The following is a 23,151-nucleotide window of genomic DNA, read 5'->3' as shown; positions in this document are numbered from 1 at the left end:
CATGCTGCCATATGTGTCAGTACACTCGCTGTGGCCTATTTGGCTATAATATCACATACATGGGCATTGTTAAGGCACGCAGACCACTTCTGACCAAGTATAGGTTTCAAACATATGGATATTCCAGACACATCTGTACAAAAGTCTGTACAATGGTTTAACCTGCTGCATGTGAGGCAGATGCTGTCACCACACTATATAAAGTAATGGCAGCGGGAGGTGGTCACCAGCTGTGTATGGTATACACATCAAAATGGTATAAGCCACACATGATATGATCCTCACACACAGACAGTTGCCAGCATTAGGATTAGAATGGTATGAGCCAGACAGTACATGCTTCACACACACTTGCCTGTACTGGTATTAGAACTCGTGCCTATCTAGGTATTCCTACTATAATGCTACACAGTTATTAGGCATGCCACAGAGCTTATACATTTCTAGCTCAACCAATGGTACTTCTGAGGTGGATGACATCAACATGTCTACTAAATTGGAGTGAAGAGAAGTGTAAAGGGTAAGTACACAGGTCAAAAATGGTATGAGCTAGACAGTACATGATTCACACACACATACACACACACACACACACACACACACACACACACACACACACACACACACACACACACACACACACACACACACACACACACACACACACACACACACACACACACACACACACACACACACACACCTGGCAGTATTGGAATTAGAACTTCTGCCTATCTAACTATGTTTACGATAGTGGGGTCTATATTAGAACACTGAATGTTCAAAATTTCAAGTGTTCTAACATTGACCCATTTTCAGCGAACACTGAAAATATCGAAGAAACAGAAAACCGAATTTTTTCCTAGGGAAAAAATTTGGTTGTCCGTTTCTGTTGCTTCGGTAGTTTCAGCGCTTTGGTGAAAAGTTACGGGTCGGGATCAGGTAAGTGTGTGATTGTGTGGACGTGAGGGTTAGGGCGGGTTAGGTGAGTTAGGGTTAGGGCTTAGGTCAGGTAAGTGTGCGACTGTGTGGACGTGAGGGTTAGGGCGAGGTAGGTGAGTTAGGGTTAGGGCGTGGGTGAGGTGACTGTGCGATAGTGCCAGACCTTAGGGTTAGGGTTTGGGTTAAGGTAAGTGGATAGTTAGTGATGTATGTATAGTTTAATGTAGGGTTAGGTGTAAGAGTTTAGGTGTATGTGTGTGGATTGCTGTTTGGTGTGCTTGTGTTGTGTGTATGTGTTTTGGAACAGCAAATTTTTTCCCTAGGAAAACATTCACTGTTCTGTATGTTTGATGTTTTATATTTTCGATTCATAGGGTTTGATATTACAACACTCGAAATTTTGAACATTTGGTGTTCTAATATAGATCCACGATAGTGTTACACAGTTACCATACACGCTACAGAGCTTACTGAACTTTCATATGGCCAAAGCTACTGATAACTGCACAGCTGTGGTAAAAAATTACAGGTGGCAGTCTGCCTTCTGTTCCACCCGTACATCATGCTAGTTCTTTCTGTGTTGCACTTCAACTAGCATTATCGCTTGGCACTTCACCACGTTATTGTATCAAGAAGTGTGGCACACCTGTGAACCATCAGAACTACTCAGTCGTCACAGATGTTGCCAGTTATGTCCACCCCTCCTGGCATGTTTGAAGGGCGGCTATCTGTGCTTTCACCCATTAACCTGGTGCACATGTCCATTCTGTGCCACTGTTGCAACTGCCACATGTACCAAGACAACCCTCCCCTCTAAACTCCAAACACTCAGACCTGTGAGGGTTACCCATATATCACCCACTGTGGACATAGGCACTCTCCAGCAAAAACTGGACTCGCAGGTCAAGAGGATAAGATCAACACCTGCACCACACCATGTGGGACATGTAGCTCACCATGACACCCCCTTTGACAGCCATGGCATACAGTGAAAAGCTACATACCCACCTTCCCAGAGGCACTCAGTGGATATCTACCCAAACAGCCCAGATCAGCAAGGCAGACACCCACTCAGACACAGCGACATAGCACATGCCAAGGGACACATATTTAACCTACACAGTGTGCTCTCAAACTAAGCCCCTACGGCTAATCACCTTGCACAATACAGTGATCATGGATAACTCAGTACTGAGGCACACACATCCCACTCACTAGGTTGAATATGGAGCAGGTAACAGCCAAATATCAGTCACATGCCAGCATCTAAAATATGACACAGCCAGTCATGTCACTTCACAACTATGAGTATTACTCCGTATCATTGTGGGTGTGACTGACTTGGGACACACCTCCCTGGACTACATGACAGGAGACATGATTGAACTCTCTGATTATGTGGTCCAGGCAGGTGTGACAGTAGCCCTGGGCAGTGTATTACTGTCACCCAGAATGATGCTGAGATATTATCAACAGATGGGTGACTGCAGCATTGACGTACATGTTATGTAACATTCTTGGGGGATCCAGGACCTCTCTGCTTGGGATGGCATGATTGACAGAACCCAGTGACTTGCCATGGATGTCCTACATCTGGCACCATTGAGTTGCCAGGTACTGGCTTTGTGTCTTGCCAACCCTATGGTGCCTTATTAGGCAGTGTTCCTAATGTTATTACCACCATAACAGCTACACATGTAAGCAATCTGAGGGTCATGCTGCTCAACAGTGGACATATAACTGTGAGGATGCAGTCATTCATAGCAGTTGTTGGAGTGGAGGACACATGTCTGCTGTAATGGACAGGTGGTTCACAGCAGCAGACAGCAGACCTGCAGTATCAGGCTATGACACATTCCACAGCTGTCAGCCCCGAAACATGAACCACACCACACCTCCACAGGTGGTGTTGTCTCCATATTCATTATGGATAGAAACCCCATCCAGACTAGTATCCCATCATAATGCATTGGAGATACTTCCGGTACAACTACCTTGAGATAATAATGCAATCCAGACTATATCCTGCTATGGGTCCACATCTATGTCCCTAGACTGTCAATGCACATTCCTCAACATTCTGCCATCTCTGATGATCCAATGTAACACTGACATAGTATGAGTCTTCAACTACCCCTCCATCACCTGGGGAATGTAGCCAATCGCCAGTACAGTGGTCCAACACTTCAGGGATTCATCATTTCCATTGCTCTAGACCAGCTCATACTAGCCACTGGTAGAGGATGGAGCAACCTTGACCTGTGTTGACCACTTAAATATGGGACTGTTGCTCATCCCCAGATGTCAATCCCTGCATGGAGAGAATCACACAGGCTGTAATCAACATGGAACTCAACATGTCAGCCACACCCCCCACAAAGATAACGACCTGGCAAAAACTCTCCAAAGCTGACTTTGCAGCCATGAAAACAGGGGTGGATGTCTTTACTGCACCCATGGCAATGGGATGTAGCTGCATGACTGTGGAATCATACACATAGGCACTGTACAAACAGATACATGAATGCATGGTACTAGCATAAGCCAACAGAACCCAGACACTGTCCTCCAAACACTGGGAGACAATGTGATTGCCCCCTGCCATTGCTAAAGTGTACATCAGAAGGAGGACACTGTTGCAGGGAAAAGAGGTGTCCCATGACTGTTGAACTCCCTTATCCTCAAACACAACTTTGGATCCCTCATGGAATCCCCAACAGACATCTATGGCAGCAGAGATGCAGCAGACACTGACGACAGTCACAACAACCTTGATAGTTATGTCAACTTATACAGCATTAAACATGAGTGCTGCAAGTTACTGCACAAAGCTAATACCTATCCTGAGACAATAGATATTGGCAACAGTTTTGGCAACACATTCAGTGCCAGCTTTACCCCCCCCCCAACAAGTGAAGTGCTGAGTGAATGTGTTCTCACATGCTGTATTCCATTTCCATTCTAGGCATCTGTGTGTCACCAGGATGTGGCTCTGCAGCAAGGCCACAGGGTATGGCAGTGTGGTGACACATCCACCATGTCATAGGCAGGGTACAGTATGTGCAAGGTACTTTCCGATCTGTAACACAGTGATTGCATATGCCTCACAGATTATAGGGCTGTAGTTTGTAGGTTGTACATAGGTACATGTTGATGTACAACATCTGTTGTAGAATGGAAAATGGTAAAATAGTTCTGGTTTGGACACACCTCTGATTGCTAATAACAACAGCCACAGGGGGATATTCATCAACCAAACACACTAGGATTACTATTCACACACACACACACACACACACACACACACACACACACACACACACACACACACACACACACACACATACTTGCCAGTACTGAGATCCATACCCTCATTGCTTCATAGGTGTGTAGTAGGTGAATGGGCCTGAAGGCTCTACAAGGCTACCCCACGGGAATATCTTGGCATCAGGCCACATGACAATAGTCCCCAGCATGGCTCAGGAGTATAGTCACTGGAGTGGTCCCCAGGGGTGGGTATTGTATTCCCCATCCACTCATCCAGGTTTCTATTGTGGGTGGCCAGTGATGTGCACTGCTTCCCATGTATGTGATCTATATTCCATAACATGGACAGTATCTGGGTTGTGCACATGTCCCACATGCATGTTCTTTGATGTGTGGAAGTGTGCTTGAGGTCTTTGGGGCATGTTGTGTGGACAGATTGGTATCTTCTGATGTATCATTCCTGACCTCCTTTGGTGAGACCTGGCTATGTAACTGAGGTAGTGATTGCACCTACATTGACAGTATGATACAGGTATTCACTGGAGTTAGTGGGGTCTGTCCATACAGGGCATGTGTATAAGGCATGGTATTCCCTTTGTGGGGTATGTTTGCAGACTCTACAGTTGTTGCAGGTGTCCAGTGGGGAACATGGCAAAAGGTCCATTGTACACATTGATTGGGCTACTGAGGGGATGGCACAGGGTGCCATGTCCTTTTACTTGCTGGAAAACACACACTCAGGAGATGTAGCACATCAAAGTACTTTCTGATATCAGTGGCACTGTTGTGGTCAACAGGCATGTAGTCCACTGAAATCACATCGTGGGTACTATCTGTGAGGCAATATGTAGGGGAACTACCAATATAGTGGTTGTTGCTTAGCCAAGTGTGTTTGTTTATGATACATGGGTGGAGAGTGGTCTCTGAGTAATAGAAGGGTTGCCTATATTAACCTCTGTAAAGGCTGAAGAGCTGATGTGCTAGAGGAGTCTGCATTTTATGCTTTGTACTTGCTGCTAACCAGATATTATTGGATCCAGTGTGAGCTTATTTTACCTGTTTTGTGGGACTACATTGTGGATCAACTACTGGACTGGACTATAATTTTAATAAAATATAAAGGTAATCACTGGATTCTTTCCTTGTGTGGTGATGAGCTGTTTTGCTTCCAGTTCGTGGTGAAGTAGGGTTGCCTATATTGTTCACTAATCCATACTGTCACATAGTCATTCCACATGGCACTAGACATTTAGGGCTGTGGATTGTCACCACCAACCTCTACGGTGTTTGACAACAGTTGGCCTTGTAATGTGGATATTGTGACATATACTAGGTCCCCAACATAATAATTTAGCAAAACCCACCCCCCAATGGATTCTGTTATTACACAATCACACCAACCCCCACACAGGATACTGATGACAGACACGCACACACAACACTTGCCAGTACTGAGTTTCAAACCCCTATCTACCTATATATTACTACTACAATGTATGGAATTTATCGCATGCACCACAGTGCTTATAGGATGGATGTTGTCCCAAGGTACTTCTAAGGTGAGGAACATCACCAGCCCTTGTAAATACTGGCATTGGGTGATGTAGTGGGTGAGAGATTCCAAGAAATATCTTACCCTACACACACATTTACATTTGCTATGGGTGAGGTTCAAACCTCTCTAACGATCTTTTCAGACCATTATGTTACACATTTACCACATGCACCACTGACCTTACATGGTTTAGGGTTGCCAACAGATACTTCTAAGGTGAATGATATCTGCAGGACTGCTAAAGTCAGGTACTGAGATGTGTACTGGGTGTAAATGGGGCTAAAATCTTTGAGGTATGGGTAGACATATGTATACACACACAAACACTTGCCAGAGATGAGATTCAAACCCACACCTATGTAGTTATTGCTATTACAGTATACCGCATTTATCGCACGCGCCATAGAACTTGTAGGATGGATGTTGTCCCAAGGTACTTCTAAGGTGAAGAGCATCATCAGCCCTTGTAAATACTGGCATTGGGTGATGTAGTGGGTGAGAGATTCCAAAAGATATTTTACCCTACACACACATTTACATTTGCCAGGGGTGAAGTTCAAACCTCTACCTAACTATCTTTTCTGACCATTATGGTTATCCATTTACCACATGCACCACTGACCTTACATGGTTTAGGGTTGCCAACAGGTACTTCTAAGGTGGATGATATCTGCACGACTGCATATGTCAGGCACTGAGATGTGTACTGGGTGTAAATGGGGCCAAAATCTTTGAGGTAGGGACATACATATGTACACACACAAACATTTGCCAGGGATGAGATTAAAACCCATACCTATGTAGTTATTACTCCTACATTGCTCCTCATTTATCACATGCACCATGGAGCTTATATGCTAGAGAGTTGTCCAAAGATATCTTTGAAGGTGAGTCACATCAGCAGCAGTGCTAAAGGAGGGATAAGGGAAGTGTTGTAAGTATGAATGACCACAAAATCACGTCTCTACAAGGCTACACACACTCCTTCACACAAGCACTCACATTTACACAGTTGCCAGGATCAGGATTGGAACACCTACCTAGCTAGTTTGCTGCACTGTAGTATTATGCAGTTATTGAGAGCCCCACAGAGCTTATATATTGGAGAGCTGTCCAAAGGTATCTTTGAAGGTGAGTCACATCAGCAGCAGTGCTAAAGGAGGGGTAAGGGAAATGTTGTAAATGTGAATGACCACAAAATCAGGTCTCTACATGGATACACACACTCTCTCACACAAACACTCACATTTACACAGATCTGGATTGGAACTCCTACCTAACTAGTTTGCTACACTATAGTTTTACACAGTTATCACAAGCGCCATGGAGTTTATATGTTGGAGAGCTGTCCAAAGGTATCTTTGAAGGTGAGTTACATCAGCAGCTGTGCTAATGGAAGGGTGAAGGAAGTGTTGTAAGTGTGAATGATCACAAAATCAGGTCTCTACAAGGATACACACACTCTGATATTTATACAGTTGCCAGGATCAAGATTGGAACTCCTCCCTAATTAGTTTGCTACACTATAGAATTACGCAGTTATCGCAAGTGCCACAGAGGTTATATGCTGGGGAGCTGTCCAAAGGTATCTGTGAAGGTGAGTGACACCAGCTGCAGTGCTGAAGGAGGGATACAGGAGATTTAGTGAGTGTGAATGGCCTCAACCACATTCATCTAGAAACAGACACACACACTCACACACAACTTTACATTTGACAGGACTGAGATTACAACTGCTACATGGATACCTATGTGTACTGTAGTGTTACACAGTTATCACAAGCACCACTGACACTATAGGGCTGAAGGCTAACCAAAGGTATTTCTACAGTGAATGACATCAGCACATCATGTGATATAGGCCAATGGGATGTGTAGTGGGTGGGATAGGTCTCATAATGGGATTCTTTCTGTCACTGTATGCCTTTTTCTTCCCCACGTCTCTGTGTGTGTATGGTTGACATATTATATTATGTTGGCCTTAGATATGTGTGTGTATTCTTATCCAGTGTGAGTGTGTGAAGTATCAATGATGTACAATTTGGTGTGTGTGCACAGACAGCTGTGAATAACCAATAGCTGTAATCCACTGTGCTGTGAGACATGAACTTCATTTCTCTGTGCAGAAGAATGCCCAGTATGATCTTCTATATTGAGCGTGTGCATCCATTCCAGGGAGGGTTGGACTCCATTTCAGGGTTTTGTGTGCTACAGCTACACCTAACAAACTGTTTCTGCAGGATATCTTTAGATAGGTTACCAATATGGAGACACAATGAGCTAAACATACAGGGGATACTGTAACTATCGCTGTCTGTGCTGCTTGTGTAACATATTTGGTTGTAGCATAGATATTCTGACATATGTGCTGTTTTACACTGTGATGTGTTGTGTCATTAACTACTGACAGTTATCATTCTTTGGTTATAGTTATTTACCAGGAAATACAAGATGAATGAATAATCCAAAAGGCAACCAGGTGAACTCACACTATACTTTACTGAAAGCAAAAACCAGCAGTAGAAAAGTTGAGCACTTTCATCCACTATGGAACTTCATCAGACCTCCATAGTGGATGAAAGTGCTCAGCATTTCTACTGCTGGTTTTTGCTTTCAATAAAGTGCAGTTTGAGTTCACCTGGTTGCCTTTTGGATTATTGGTTTGTTACTTGGAGTGAAGTTACAAGATGAATGAAGCTGAGAACAATATTCTGAGGCATATAGACTACACATTCTAGCACACACCTGCCATTGTGGAGGGGTAACAACAGAGAATAGACTGCTGGTTTTGTGTAAATGGTGCAGCACCTTGTTAGTATGCTGGCTGGGGTTCCCCTCCTTGTGCTTTTCTCAACTTCACGGAATGGCCATATCCTACCTCTTAGCTGTACAGATACACCCAGGTTATCCAGAGGCAGGACTCATATATCTGGTCAGTTTACCTTCACATTGTGGTTTACAAGTGGTTTTGTGGCTATTCATTCATGGGTTTTCAGTCGGGAGTAGTATGGGTGAACATTAGAGTTTCAGACTTCACATACTCCATGACATCCATGCTTTTACAACCCCCTCTGCTATTCTCTCCTCCACTTAACATTATGTAAGCAATATCTCAGTTGTATCCCTATAGTTGGGCCTTTATCCCAGTAGTATTTATGGCCTGATCCACAGTCCTTGCAGTAGGACATGGGGAGGCATGCTACTGGCATTTGTCAACATGGCCTTGCATTTGTTTTCTGTTTACTGTTAGGTTGTTAGTTGGGACTCCCTGACATTCCATACATTGGCACTATGGGTGAGGCATGGACCTTTGCCAGAGGACTGTAGGCCATTTGAGAGTGCTGCAGGCCATCTGTTACTGCATTTCTACATGGGATTGTGGGGAGGGGGGGCACACCTGCAGACTTTAACATTTGAAATGACTGTACTGGTATTTTATTACTCTGTTGGCTTCCATTTCATATTGTATTGTGACCTATCATGCAGACAGGAGGCATATCAGTAGAGTACACATGTTAGATCTTAATGGCATATATTTCAATTTCAGACTTCTTACACTTCAGAACTGGAATGCAATTGCCAGACCTGTTGTAGTATGTCTATGTAGGTCTGGTGGGGGGGGGGGGGTGTTCACCACTGCCATTATTTGGGGACCTTGGCCCAGCCTTTCTTCATGGTCATCTACACCTATCCTGCTTGGTGAGGCTGGTGGTGGATATGTGACCCTCATTGACATCCATGTGTGTGACCTATTGACACCCACAGTTCTTTGGGACATCACATGTACTGCAGTAGGGGTTGTCACCTTGTGTAGTGCTGCCTAGTATGTTGACACCAGCATTTGTTATGAATTTCCTGCTGTCCCATATAGCTGTCTGCTGCTATCCCATTCAGCCACCCAATTCCCTTGCATGCTTGCATCCATATCATACATACAAGTATGAGAACATACTACTCCATTCAGTAACTGATAGGAAGAGTGACTTACCTTGTTGCTGGGACAGTATTGAGGACAGTGCTTCAGGGCTGACTATGTTGGATGCACATAGTACACTCCCTCTACATGGTAAAGCTCAGGTAGTGTCATGTTTGGAGTCCCTTTTATTGAATGTGCAAGTTGGAGAGAGGTATTAGTCGCTGGGTCCCTACAGTGTCAGTGTGTGTGCTATGCATTGCCTATTTGCCAAGGCCTGGGCATACTGTGCACACGTCCTTCTGCCTACGGGGACAGGCTCAGGATGTTCCTCATCGAGTCCTACCTATGAACCTGTAAACCCCGGGGATAATTTCTGTGGCTCTGCTCGACAGGGGCACAGGATATTAACTTTCTGGGGTTGGCGTAAGCCAGGGAACTTTGTTGGCTAGGCTTACTTAGGCCCTTGGGCCGATAGCCTAGTACGTACCTATGAACCTATGAGTCCCTCTGTGCCTGTGCTGGCCTTGGCAATGGTGGGGGGCTGTGTGGCCCTGCCCCATGCTGTTCCTGCTGCAGCTGTTTCCACAGGATCATATTGTGTACCATGGCACATACTATGAACATTTGTGTATATGTAGCTGAAGAGTACTGCAAGGCCCACCGGATATGTAAAGACAGTGGAACCGTGACTTCAGCATCCCAAACACATGCTCTACAATAATCCTGGTTTGTGAGTGTGCCTCATTATGGTGTTCTTGTTCAGGTGTGTGTGCATTTCTGATGTGTGTCATTAGCCAAAGCTCCAGTGCATAGTCAGCATCTCCCACTACATGGCCATATGGGGTGTCCCCCCTGGCAAATGCCTGATACAGCTGTGAGTAATGCCAGTTGTTGGAGTCGTAAGAGCTTCCAGGGCTGCCAGCACACACGTTCATGATAATACCCTGGGCATTACATATGACCAGGCAGTTGATGGAGGGGAATCCCTTGTGGTTTATGTAGACCCTACCCTGCTCACTAGGTGGTGCTTTGATGTGGATGTGCATGCAGTCTATAGCACCAACTACCTCAGGGTATTCTGCTATATGGTGGAAGTTACACGGGCAGTGGAGAAATATATGTGCTCATTGGCATGTTGTGTCATGGCATCCAGGAACTGGTGGAGTACCCTGGATGCTGATGCCTGTGAGACCCCCATGATAACCCCAGTTGGTCTTTGGCAGTACCTGTGGCTAGTATTCTTAAGTCTAGACATACCTTGGTATCCACTGGGATGGGTTCCCTTCTATTAGTTCTGTGTGTAAGGCGTGGCTGGCACAGCTCAACGATTTGCTGCAGAATGTCCCTGTCCACCCTATAACACTCTACTATCTCCAGCTCATGTAGGCCCTGGTAGGTTACCCTGGGTCTGTACACTCTTCTCCTCCTCCTCACTGTGGGTCAGTTGTCAGCATTCTCCTCCTCACCTCCCTCAGTCTCTAGCACATATTGATGGAGTAAAACAGCAGCAGCCTCTAACATAGTTAGTTATTTTTGCCAGTTAAAAATCCTCCATCTGTGTACACCGGTGGTGTAGAGTTTGTGGGAAAAAACAGTCTGTAGGGTGTCTGCATAGTTTATATTAGTGTGCTGGGCTGCTGCATGTGTAATTGGCTAATTCTGATACATTCCACCTGCCAGCTATACTAGTTTTCCTTGATTGCATTCCTACTGATGTTTCCCCTTCTCACTTCCTCCCTATTTAAGCCCCGAGGTGCGCCATGCATATCCGATGCTCAAAGGTAAACACTTCTGCTATTTAGGCCCACTGCATACCATACACAACCATTTAGCTAATGTAAGCACTTTTAAGTAGAAATGGCCCTCCATGGACATGAACACGCTCTGCATTTCACGGAATAAGACAATACAGCCTCAGACACACATCCTTCCTTAGCTGTGCTTAGCTAAGGGCAAACATGGGCCACAGAGCTCCAATGAACTTACAGCAAGCATGACACACCCCTTTATGAAGTCATTCAGCTCTTATACTTGCTCTGTTGTATTGCTGCACCTACACGGTTAGGTACAAACTGACACTTTGAGTAAATCTGTGATTCATTATAACTCCCCTCATTTGTATACCCCAGTGTGTAAGTCCTTAGTTACTGCACTTAGATGGACCCTTTCCCTTGACAACCAGTGCTCCGTAGTATTGTTTACATTCTGCATGCCATTAACTATAATGGCAAAATGTAGAATTATCTTAAAATTGACTTTTCTCATTTTTTTTTTTTTAATTTCGTCACAATCCCGTTTGCGTGCTGCTACCCCTAAGCTTAAACGGCCGTGATCGGCCAAAAAAAAGATTAATTAAAAAAATAAATAAATATTTATTAATGCCAATGGCCTTATATTTGGCCATTGGCATGTGTGTTTGACAGTAATACATGCTTTCCATGTGCTGTCTTGCCTCCGTTTGCTCAGATGCAGAAATGTATTCAGTTACTAACTGAATACTTTTCTGCTCTGACACTGTTCCTGCATGGAGTCTGGCCAGCTTCATGGATAGCAAAATCACTTCATTTGCATGGTTCTTTCCAGCAAGTGAGGTGATTTGCATCCTGCACTGCTTTGTGTGCAGGAACAGTGTAGGGCCGCTCGTGCATGTGAAAACAGCGCTTTCCTGGATCGCTCGGTGGCCATTTTCCAAGCAGGAGCTCCTACACTGTTCCTGTATGGAAACCGGCCATTCCTGAATCCTGGGGTATGTTATTTTGGAGAAAACGAGAAGCAATAAAAACAGAGATAAAAAATAAAAGCTTACTACATGTACAAAAATATACAGTTAAAGTAACAAATGAAGACGTTTCTGTTATTTTAGAGAAATAAATAATTCAAACAGGAAAAGAATAAGCTTATGGAATGATAAAAGTGAGAAAGTGCAACAGAGAGAACAGCTGGGAAACACTGTATCTGCAGAGTAAGTTTGAAGGCAAAGAAACAGCAAAAGAAATAATATGGGGGCATTTAAAATTCTTACACAGTAAGCAGAAGGATGGGCTAAACAAATAAAGATTGAAGAAATAAAGTCAGCTTTAGAAGAAATACATGTCAAAGGTGGTCCTGGTCAGAATGGGGTGGATTATGAATTTTTTTTAAATGTGACATGACAAGAAATTAGTAGCTATTGTTACTCTTCTGAATGAATAGCAGTTTGGAGGTTTTAGAAAAAAAAATGATAAGAAGTAAAAGTCTTATGAAAAAGGAGATAGGCCTTCTGGAAGGCCTATCTGTTTAAAGAATATGGATTAAAAGTATTAAAGAAGATGTAGCAAAAATGGTGAAGGGGGCATTGGATTGTGGTGGAAGGTACCTGTTCTGAACTTGGCCATAATGTGGACCGTAAGTTTAATCGAATCCTACAGATTACTGGTAACCTACTGCTGGGTTATTTTCATGGCATACTGGAAGAGGAGGTTATGGCACAATCTGACAGTGTTGTCTAAAATCTTTGGAGAAAAAGATGTTGATATGTAAGAAATTTTAGTGGCAATGTCTGTTTCTTGATACCTATTTAAAACTTTATATTGTACCATATTGCTTGTGTGTTGTATAGATACCATTTGTAAACATGTATCATGGCTTACTTAAGCATGAAAACAGTTGAATTTAGAGTTGAGTGAAAACTATATAAGGCTTGTGAATTAATCTTTTTAAACCTTTTGAGGTAAGGCTAGTGAATTAAATAATAAATTCAGAATGTATGCTTAATTTTATTGATTTGGTATTATGCATAATGAAGTTCTTGATAATGTTTAAATCTTCAAGAAATATTTACAAACCACAGTGCGAGAGACTTAGTGCAATGTCACTGATTGTAAAAATAGTATTTTTTAGCTGAAATATCAGACTGTTTCTTCTGAACTTGAACTGACTGCTAATGTAAGTGTTGTACCTTTTGCCACTTCTGGGGTATTCAGAAAATACAAACAAGCAACTCTTTTGATGCACAAGGATTTTCTGGAATTGCCAGAAGTGATGAGAAAAAAAGAAAATTAGAAGGGATGATCGTTAAGCAGAGAGAGAGAGAGAGCAGATCAGAGAGTTGGAGGTGGAAAAAGTGGCATAAGCAGCAATGAATTGGCTGTTAAAACTAGAAATAGCACAGTCATTGCTGAATCTTGTGTTAAATATTTCTTCAATTCAAATTGTGGATCTACAAATAGTGGTATTGAACAAATGGCTGTCTTTTATAACATGTACTCCTAGTCACTTGGTTGATAACTGATACATACATTAAACTTTGCACATAATAGCTTGAAGTTTATTTGTCATAAGGATATGGTCCCCAATTTTTTCAAGAAATGCAATATATTTACTCTTATTCACCATCCTTTGGTCAAGTTTTGTTTTCTGGCTTGTGGGAAGAATATTCAAAAGTCTGCTGGCTTGTAAAACAAAAGGTATATTCTGTAATTTGACACCTGATGAGGGGCAAGATTTGCATGACTTTAAACAAAATGACTTAATGATATTAAGCCAGATAATAAAGGAGAGCAATTAGTAGTTGTAATGGATAAGCATTTTTCTTACATAAAATGAATGAGTTATTGATGTATAAAGCTAGATATGAAAAGATTACTGAACTACAGATGAATAAAATTATTTCAAGAATGAAATTGTTACTTTTTGATTTTCATAGGAGTGGTTTACACTCTAGTCACCTCTGAATATTTTCATGTTGCACATGTATTTCTACCTGTAATTTATTTGTCTAAAAACTTCCGCAGTGGTGCAGCGGTAGTGTTGTTGCCTCACAGCAAGAGGTTCTCCCGTTCGATTCTTGGCTTGGGCTGAGAGTGCCTTCTGTGTGGAGTCTGCATGTCCTCCCCGCGGTCGAGTGGGCGTTCAAAAGACAAGTGTTAAATAGGCATGCCTTCATTGAAGGTTGGGCGTTGGGCTGGCAACTCTACACCAAAAAAAACAATTGCCAATCATTAGCGGACCTGAGTTCCACTGCGGTGACTACTAACCGGGAAATCCAAAAGACAAACAACAATTTATTTGTCTAAAATTCATAAACATCAGGATGAACTTCCTGTGCACCTGACATGATCGGGCTGAGGCTAGATAACGGAATAATTATCCACTTTTTTTTTTTTTTTTTTAGAAAAGATGTGCCCTGAGATTCAGTAAACTCTGTAAGCTTCACACGACGCTTACACTGAATTTACATGTGTGTGCGGTGATGTGAAGTGAGCAGCAGCACTCATTGCATATTCATGCTGTTCACTGCATTTAAATGTAAATAAGCACAGGTTTCTAGCTGGCAGTGCTGATGGCCAGACAGCCATGTAAGCCAACATGCATAGCAATCTGGTTTAAGTCAGAGCACAGAAGGTTCATGGTTTTGCTTGAAATGCCACATTTTTTTAGTGCAAGAAATCTGGATAAAGCACAACATAATGGGGAGACAATGATCCAGAAATAAGGACAGAGCTTACATATTTGCTCTTTTAAACTTAGAAATGTGCTAGAATAACAAGGGGTTTGTGTGAAGATATATTTTCTAAAGGATTTGAAGTCTGAAACTCAAATGTATGTATTTACTGCATAATATCAGTCCTGAGATCATCCCACTGATATGGCTGAAAACCTCAAATTTTATAAGGAACACACCAACAGATATAAAAGACAAGAATCAGGACAGCTGAAAGGTATGATAGTTATGTATATGATCCAAACACAGTACAGGAGTGTGTATACAGTGCAGAGTATTATGAAATCCCATTTCTGGCATTCCATACCAAAGTTGTGTAAATGATATGAAAGGGTACATGGACTGCCTTGTTAGTAAACACTCAGTGGAAGTGTGTGCATCAAATATGGACACACAGATGAATTGTAGGAATGAACACAGGGAAAGAGGACAGGTGAGACAACCTAATGTACAGCAGATGAGGGCATGTCAAAGGAAGAGAGTTGTAGCAGCAACACCAATCACATATCAATATGGTACAGTATGGACTGCACAGTAAAAATGTATATTATGTGACTATCACACAAGGTGACATAGCAATGGGGAGGATGTCTGTGTGAGATAAGTTTCCTTACATGAATAATGCAGAGGACATCCATCAGGAATCTGGCATACAATTGGGGTAAGGTGCATATTGTTAAGCTGTGCAAACTGATGTGCCCGAATATGAGTGTAATCTCAGCAGACATCTCCAGCAAGTGGGACACAGGTAAAGGCTCATGAACAACATTAAAACTAAGAAGCACAATCATGGACAATATCAGAATAATACTGCCAGTAATCCCATGTCTCTGATATAACATATGTTTTTTCGAGTGATTAGAGATGATTCTGCACAAACACACTTGCAAAACTCTTATGACATGTCTGAATTCTATGATGGTAATCATGCACACTATCCAGGCACTGTAACATCTGCTGGAGGTGTTAGGAGGGACACTGTTATACTTGTATGCGACATTATTATCAATACAGGCTAGCTGACTGGTGTGCATGGCAGATATATATACAGCACTATCCACACTGTCACAAATGTTACCCATGCCAGTAATTTTGTCAAAAAGCTATGTATGTATTGTGTGCATCACTGGAACAGGTGGCACACATGCATCTAGTATAACATACTCAGTAGTTGTGCTGTATACAAGGAGGTAGCCAGCACTGTGACCACATGCTGATGGATATACCCCTTACCATCTAACCCTTGACACAGGTCGCATACCTATTCATCTCATTATAGGATGTGATATCAACATTATATTTGGGTTGTGTGTTTGTTTTCCTGATGTAACAAATCCCACCATATTTTTGTGTCATTGTAGGTGCTGTCATGTCTTTGGCAGCAATCTTTGGTGTGGGTTGATACTGTCTGTATTATAATAATGTCACAGTTGTAGTCCATGATTGTTCACAATTTATACGCCTTCAGACAGCTATTTGTTCACAGAATGTGTATGTCATCTGACATGAAAGTTCTAGCAGACAGCCCTGATTTGTGGACCTGATCACTGGACCTGAGATATAGGTTGTTTCACACATTTCAGCATATTTAGATGCCACGTATGTGATACAGTGGTCTACCTACTTGGTGGTCTAGGTGTTTTTGGCCACATCTGACAGTGCTGAGAGAATACCTCAATGTGGATTTGTGTCAAATGCCTTGGGCTTGTCAAGTTCAACAGGATGATAGCGCTGTCATCATGCATGCCCTCAATGACCTCTTTGAGGAAATTTAACAGATGTAACAGACATGATGTAACATTAATAATGCAGACAGGTCTGTTGCACACAGTTGGGATGTTACTAGTGTCCATTTAGAAAAAGTCCATGGTGACATGTTGGTCTACTTCACAGATGAGGAGAGTCTGGATGTGTCTATACATGCATGCATTGGGTGCTATCCCCCCAAACTCAGACAGATGCATGTTGATATACACCCTTATACAGGAACATAGTCTGTGTGGTGGATGTGTTGAAGTGTGTATTCAACCATGTCAGGAAGGTGTATATGATGTGTCACAAGATAGGCAATCTGTGATGTCACAGCCCATTGATTCTGTGTTATAGGCCTGGATGAAGATAAGACAATGCATATTGAGTATCTTGAGATCTTGCCTAGGATTTGAACACATTCCCCCATGCAGGTATTATTGAGAAACTCTCGCAGCCAAGGATTCAACCTTACGCCACCAGATGGGTAACCAGCTAGCTCACTGACATATCACATACTGTGAAAGTTGTTGAATCAACCTGTACCAGTAGAGCTGTCACGGCTGGCATACCCCAGGGATCTGTGCTTGGCCGTTAATGTTTGGAATCTATTTCTCCACAGTTCATGCTAAAATATACTGTTTTTGGTTTACCGCATTTGCTGATTCTGGCATGCTTGGTGCAATCATTGAGTCCATCTATGATGATAACATACTACAGTAGTGGCTAACACAGACAAATGACTGATGACAAAGCAACATGGTTTACAAATGAATGTAAACATGCATCTTCAATTCGTCCTTCTGCCAAGTGGAATTCCCTGGTAATTACAGCATTAACAACAGTCTCACTATGCTGAAACCCAGTGATACAAGCAAAGGAGGCACATGTATGTAGCAATCAGATCTTCGATCACCAAGTGTCCACACTGGTATTGAAAGCCTATGTTGTGCACATCAAAAGTCACATCATTATATACAAATCTTAGGATTATATTACAGCACTGTACTTGAACCTCATCAGAACACTAATATAGAGTATAATGCTCGTTTTTGCATCTACCTCAACAGACAGATGCATAAGCTGGAAAGACCACAGGGGTTTCTAACCAAGAAAACACAGGGCCTCCAAACCATGCCATGAAGTATGTGGATAGACTGAAAGCTATGTCATTATAACCTGTATCATATAGGATGATGTGACTACTGCCTCGCCTCTAGGCAAGTCTCTGGCTCTGGCCTAGTGGGAATAATGCACATCCACAAATCAGATATAGCTGATGACATCAGCAGTGTCTGGTGAGGAGAATATAGCAATAACAGTGTCTCAGATGCTGGTAGAAAATGTTTTCTCGAATTTCAAACAAATGCACACAGACACACATACCCCAGTTGACTGCAGTAAGAATAGAACCCCTACTTATCTAAGTACACAGTTTACAGAACTCTGCATTTAAGGCAAGTACCACAGCTCAAGTCTGATTGTCAGTGTCTCAAACAGCACTTTACAGTTGATGACATCAGCAGTGTCTGGTGAGGAGAATATGGCAATAACAGTGTTCCACATGGTGTAAAAGTCTCTAATGTCAGGCAAGTGCACACACACACACACACACACACACACACACACACACACACACACACACACACACACACACACACACAGTTGACTGCAGTGAGAACAGAACCCCTATCTATCTAAGTACACAGACTGCAGAACTTAGTAATTTACAAAAATGTCACAACACAAGACTGATTTTTACAAGGCTGAAGAATAACGTATAGTGGATAACATCAGCAATGGCTGTAGTAGAGAAGATATTGGGAGACCTGCATGAAATGGATGTGTAGGCATATACGAGTATTGAAATACTGTCAATCCATGGTATTGGAGTAGTTACTGTAGGTTTCACATTTCTACTCTTCTGGCTAGACACACACACACATACAGTTGACTGCAGTGAGAACAGAACCTCTGCCTAAGTACACAGACTACAGAACTCAGTAGTTTACACAAACACCACTGCATACATCTGTTTTTTTACAAGGCTGCAGGGCAACTTATAGTGGATGCATCAGCACTGGATGTAGGAGAGAAGATGTTGGGGGGCCTGCATGAAATGGATGCATAGGGATGTGCAAGTATCAAAATGCTGTCAATCAATGGTATTGGAACAGCAACTGTAGGATATACACCTACTTGATTGCAGTGAGAACAGAACCCCTGTCTATATAAGTACACAGACTACAGAACTCAGTAATTTACACAAACGCTACAGCACAAGTCTGATTTTAAAAAAAGCTGCAGAACAACTTATAGTGGATGTCACCAGCAATGGATGTAGGAGATAAGATGATGGGAGGCCTGCACAGGTTCATAGATTCATAGGTTCCTAGGATGTTACTAGGCTAATGGCCCTAGGGTCTTTACAAACCTAGCCATATAAAAACTCAAGTACCCATATTGAGCATAGTTAGATGTTCATTGCTAGCAGAGTGATTTTGTGATCAGCACTGACTGGCCCTGTCCATGTAGGACATAGATGCCATTCCTTGGGTGAATTTATAATCACCCATCCAGTTGTCAAATTTGCACTTTAATAGGTTCATTGAGCAGCACTGCTTCACATGCAGTGGGAGCCTAATACAGAGGAGTAGTAATTGCTGGGACATATATCTTTCTCCCCAGCATGTTCTATGTCACAGGCTAGGTTGAGATCCCTGTAGCAAGTTAGCTTGGTCCCATTTGATTTGCAGATGTCCAGCATTTACATTAAGGCAAGGTTCAAGACTGCTCTGTAGGCCAGAGACAGGTTGCCTCTCAGCAGCCTGTATAATACTGAGTAAAGTGACAGGGCTTTCAGTCTTTCCATGTATGTCATGTTTTAGAGGCAATGGATTCCCTTGGTTAGAAGCTTCTGTGGTCTCTACCATTGCTGCAGGTGTCTGTTGAAGTACATAAAGAAGGGAGCATTGTACTCAGTTAGTGGTCTGATAAGGGTCAAATACAGTGAAGATATGACCTCCCTGGTCTTGGATGTGATGCCTTTAGTTATGAAGTGGGTAATGTAGAATGTCTTTCTTACCACTATGGACACATAGTGATTGAAGTTTAGATTGTTATCAAACTATGTTCTCAAGTCTCACATCACTGAATTTGAGCTTAGAGGGGTGCCACGTATAACATAATTAGCAGGGTAACTTTTTTGCTAAAGGGGACAATGAGGCATTTTCTCGTATTAAGTTTCAGTCTGTGAGTTTGGCACCAATCATTTTTCTGTGTCAGGCCTTTCTGTAATATGTTAACATCATTGGGGGACTCTATGTGATTGCACCTAGTTGACAGTCCTCTGCAAACTTGGTAAGCCACAGGCCATCTAATTTCACCTGGACTTCATAGAAATAGTTTCTAAACAGTAGAGGGCCCAGCACAGATCATCGTGGTAGTCCACTAGTAACTGGTCTTCTGGTGGAGGTGGACTCCCCAACTTTGACAGTGTACATTCTGTAGGTGGGACAGTTGGCTACCCATCTAGTAATATATCAGTTAATCCCCAAATGACAGAGTTTCTTTATGCTACCCAAATGGGAGATTGTGTCAAAGGGCTTCGCTTAATCAAGGTAGGTGGTATATCCGGTTTTCCCTCATCAATGGCTTTGGGAACATTATCAAAGATTTACACTAGGTTTAATAAGCAAAATCTACCTTTGAAAAAAACAATATGGGTCAGGTCAAGAGTGTTGAAGGTCACCTATGTCCCTGTGGAGAAGTTCCATGATGAATCTTTCCATAGCCTTGTAGATAAGATTCATTAGGTCAAAAGTTCACAGGGTCAGTTGATGGATGTGTAGGCACATTCAACTGTGAAGATAGTTCCAGTTCTGCATTTTAACAGATTGACATGCATTACATATATACAACATTTGATATTAATTTATGTAATGTAGCCAATATGTTTATGAAAAAGTACTGGAGACAGCAGGGTTGCAGTGCATGTGGGAGGCAACACATGGCTGCATTGTAAATATATGACATATTGTTCAATTTGTTGTTTCCACATGTAGTTTCATGGCATAAGAAGTAAATGAACAATAACGAGCAGTAATACATGCTAAATTTGACTTTGCTTAGCACAGCAGCGAGCAGCAGGTTTGAGCAATGGTTGGCAAATTGTTTGCTTATGCAAGGTACACATTTCCATTATTTTCACTGCTTGCACGCAGTTAAGCAGTGCGCAAATGGGAGCCACATTGACTCTGTGGTAGCATGTGCAAATGCATTGATACCCTTCTTTTTTTAGCCTAGATGATGCTGGATTTGAATTCATGTGTATCTTGTTGTTGTTTTTCTTTTGGCTTTTCCTGTTTAGGGGTCACCACAGCGGAACTTTGGTCCGCTAATGATTGGCAGTCAATTTTTACGGGGCCAAGGTACCAGCCCATCACCCAACCTTCAACTAAGGCATGCCATTTCACGCATGTTTTTCGAATGCCACTTGACCACGGGCAGGACATGCAGACTCCAGACAGAAGGCGCTCCAGCCATGTATCTAATACTGTTAAATAAACAGTGATAGTGCAATGACATTAATTCTTTACAGTACATATGTTGCTAAGTGTTGGCATAGTGCAGCGGGTTTAAGCGTCAGTGCACGGAGGTAACCACAGCATTGTTGGGTCACTCACCATCACTTGGCATTGGTGTGTGATGCCAAACTCCATATAAATACAGAGGCCAAAAAATGAAGGGATCCATTGCTTTTTCTGATACTTAATCTCCTTAAATTTGTTTATAGAAAAGGGATGTCTTTTAAGCAACTCCTTGAATGGGGTGATCGAGGTGGTAGTGAAGTAGTTAAACAGAATAGGTCAATTGGTAATTTTAAGTGTGGGAGATGTAGTATGTGTTCCTACATCATGCCCACGGATTCTCAAATATTTGTGGCCAATTTGTTTATTAGCATTCATGGGCATTATGACTGTTACACTAAAAATGTAGTTTATTTGGCCAAGTGCTGCCAGTGTCCTGCATTTTATGTGGGTAAAACTTGTAGAGCATTCAGAGATAGGATCAGCGAGCATGTATTGGATATAAGACATAAGAAAAACACCAATGCCTTGGTTAGGCATATAGAACAGTATGGTGAGCATCAGTTTAAGTTTTGTGTTATACAAAATGTTAGAAAGGATAGTCAAGGGCATGTTTTAGATGTCCACCTTGATATTAATGAAATGAAGTGGCAGTTAACATTGGATGCCACAGTATTTCCTGGCATTAATGACCACATCAGCATTGCCCCTATGTTGAAGTTAAGACATCTTTTGGGGTAAAGTTTGTTTTTTATTGTGTTTTATTGCGTTTTCATTATTAATATTAATATACATATATATTTACATAATTACTTACTTAATTACTACTTGTTAATTGTGTGTTGGTCACTTTATTTCATTTAATTTTATTTTCATATACTTCATACATTTTATTAACATTGAACGTTTATGTGTATTTGGTTTATTTCATTCTTTATTTTTTGGTACCTATACCTTTAGTTGTTAATTGGGTAGTGTTAATTGGGTATGCTCTTATTGTGGTAATCAGTTTTAACTTCATTAATATGAGAGTATTTAAAGGTTTGGAGTCGACCATTTTTAGATTGTGTTTCTGAAGAAGTCTGTTGGAATAATAAAAGACGAAACCTAGGTCAACAATTTCGTTGTGTGTGGTTATAACTGCCTGCAGTTCCTGATGCCTGGCTTGGTTGCTCCTTCAATTTTTATTTTTATTTATACGTTGGTGTTGATTTTTTATGACTGTTGTGATGGAGACCGTGGAATCAAGTTCAGACATTATGGGATTGTTGGAGTGTATTAATCTACAATTGTCTGAGCATACCTTGCAAATTAAGCAACTCGTGGAAAAACAACAATGTGCTGGTAGTTATAGTGGAAATTTTGGGAGCCTTGGTGTTCCTTTAACACAACCTACACCAAGGGCTCTGACTGGTGCGAGCATGCTATTGGGGCTCCGCGAAGTGAATACTGGTGAGAGAGCCCCAAATGGGGTGTTGTGAATAATAATAATGTGATGATGAATCATGTTGATATGGACAAAATGCAATGGAAGGTTAACAAATATAATTTCAACATGATACTGTGACCACCGAAGGTACTAAAAAGGCTGATAAATCATTGGCCGAGCGTCTGAAAGAATTTGTGAAAAAATTGTTTATTATGAAAAAGT

Source organism: Protopterus annectens, chromosome 1.part2 (genome assembly GCF_019279795.1).
Source record: "Protopterus annectens isolate FY-2018-M chromosome 1.part2, PAN1.0, whole genome shotgun sequence".
Classification (NCBI taxonomy): Eukaryota; Metazoa; Chordata; order Ceratodontiformes; family Protopteridae; genus Protopterus; species Protopterus annectens.
Note: the sequence above shows the minus strand (reverse complement) of the source record.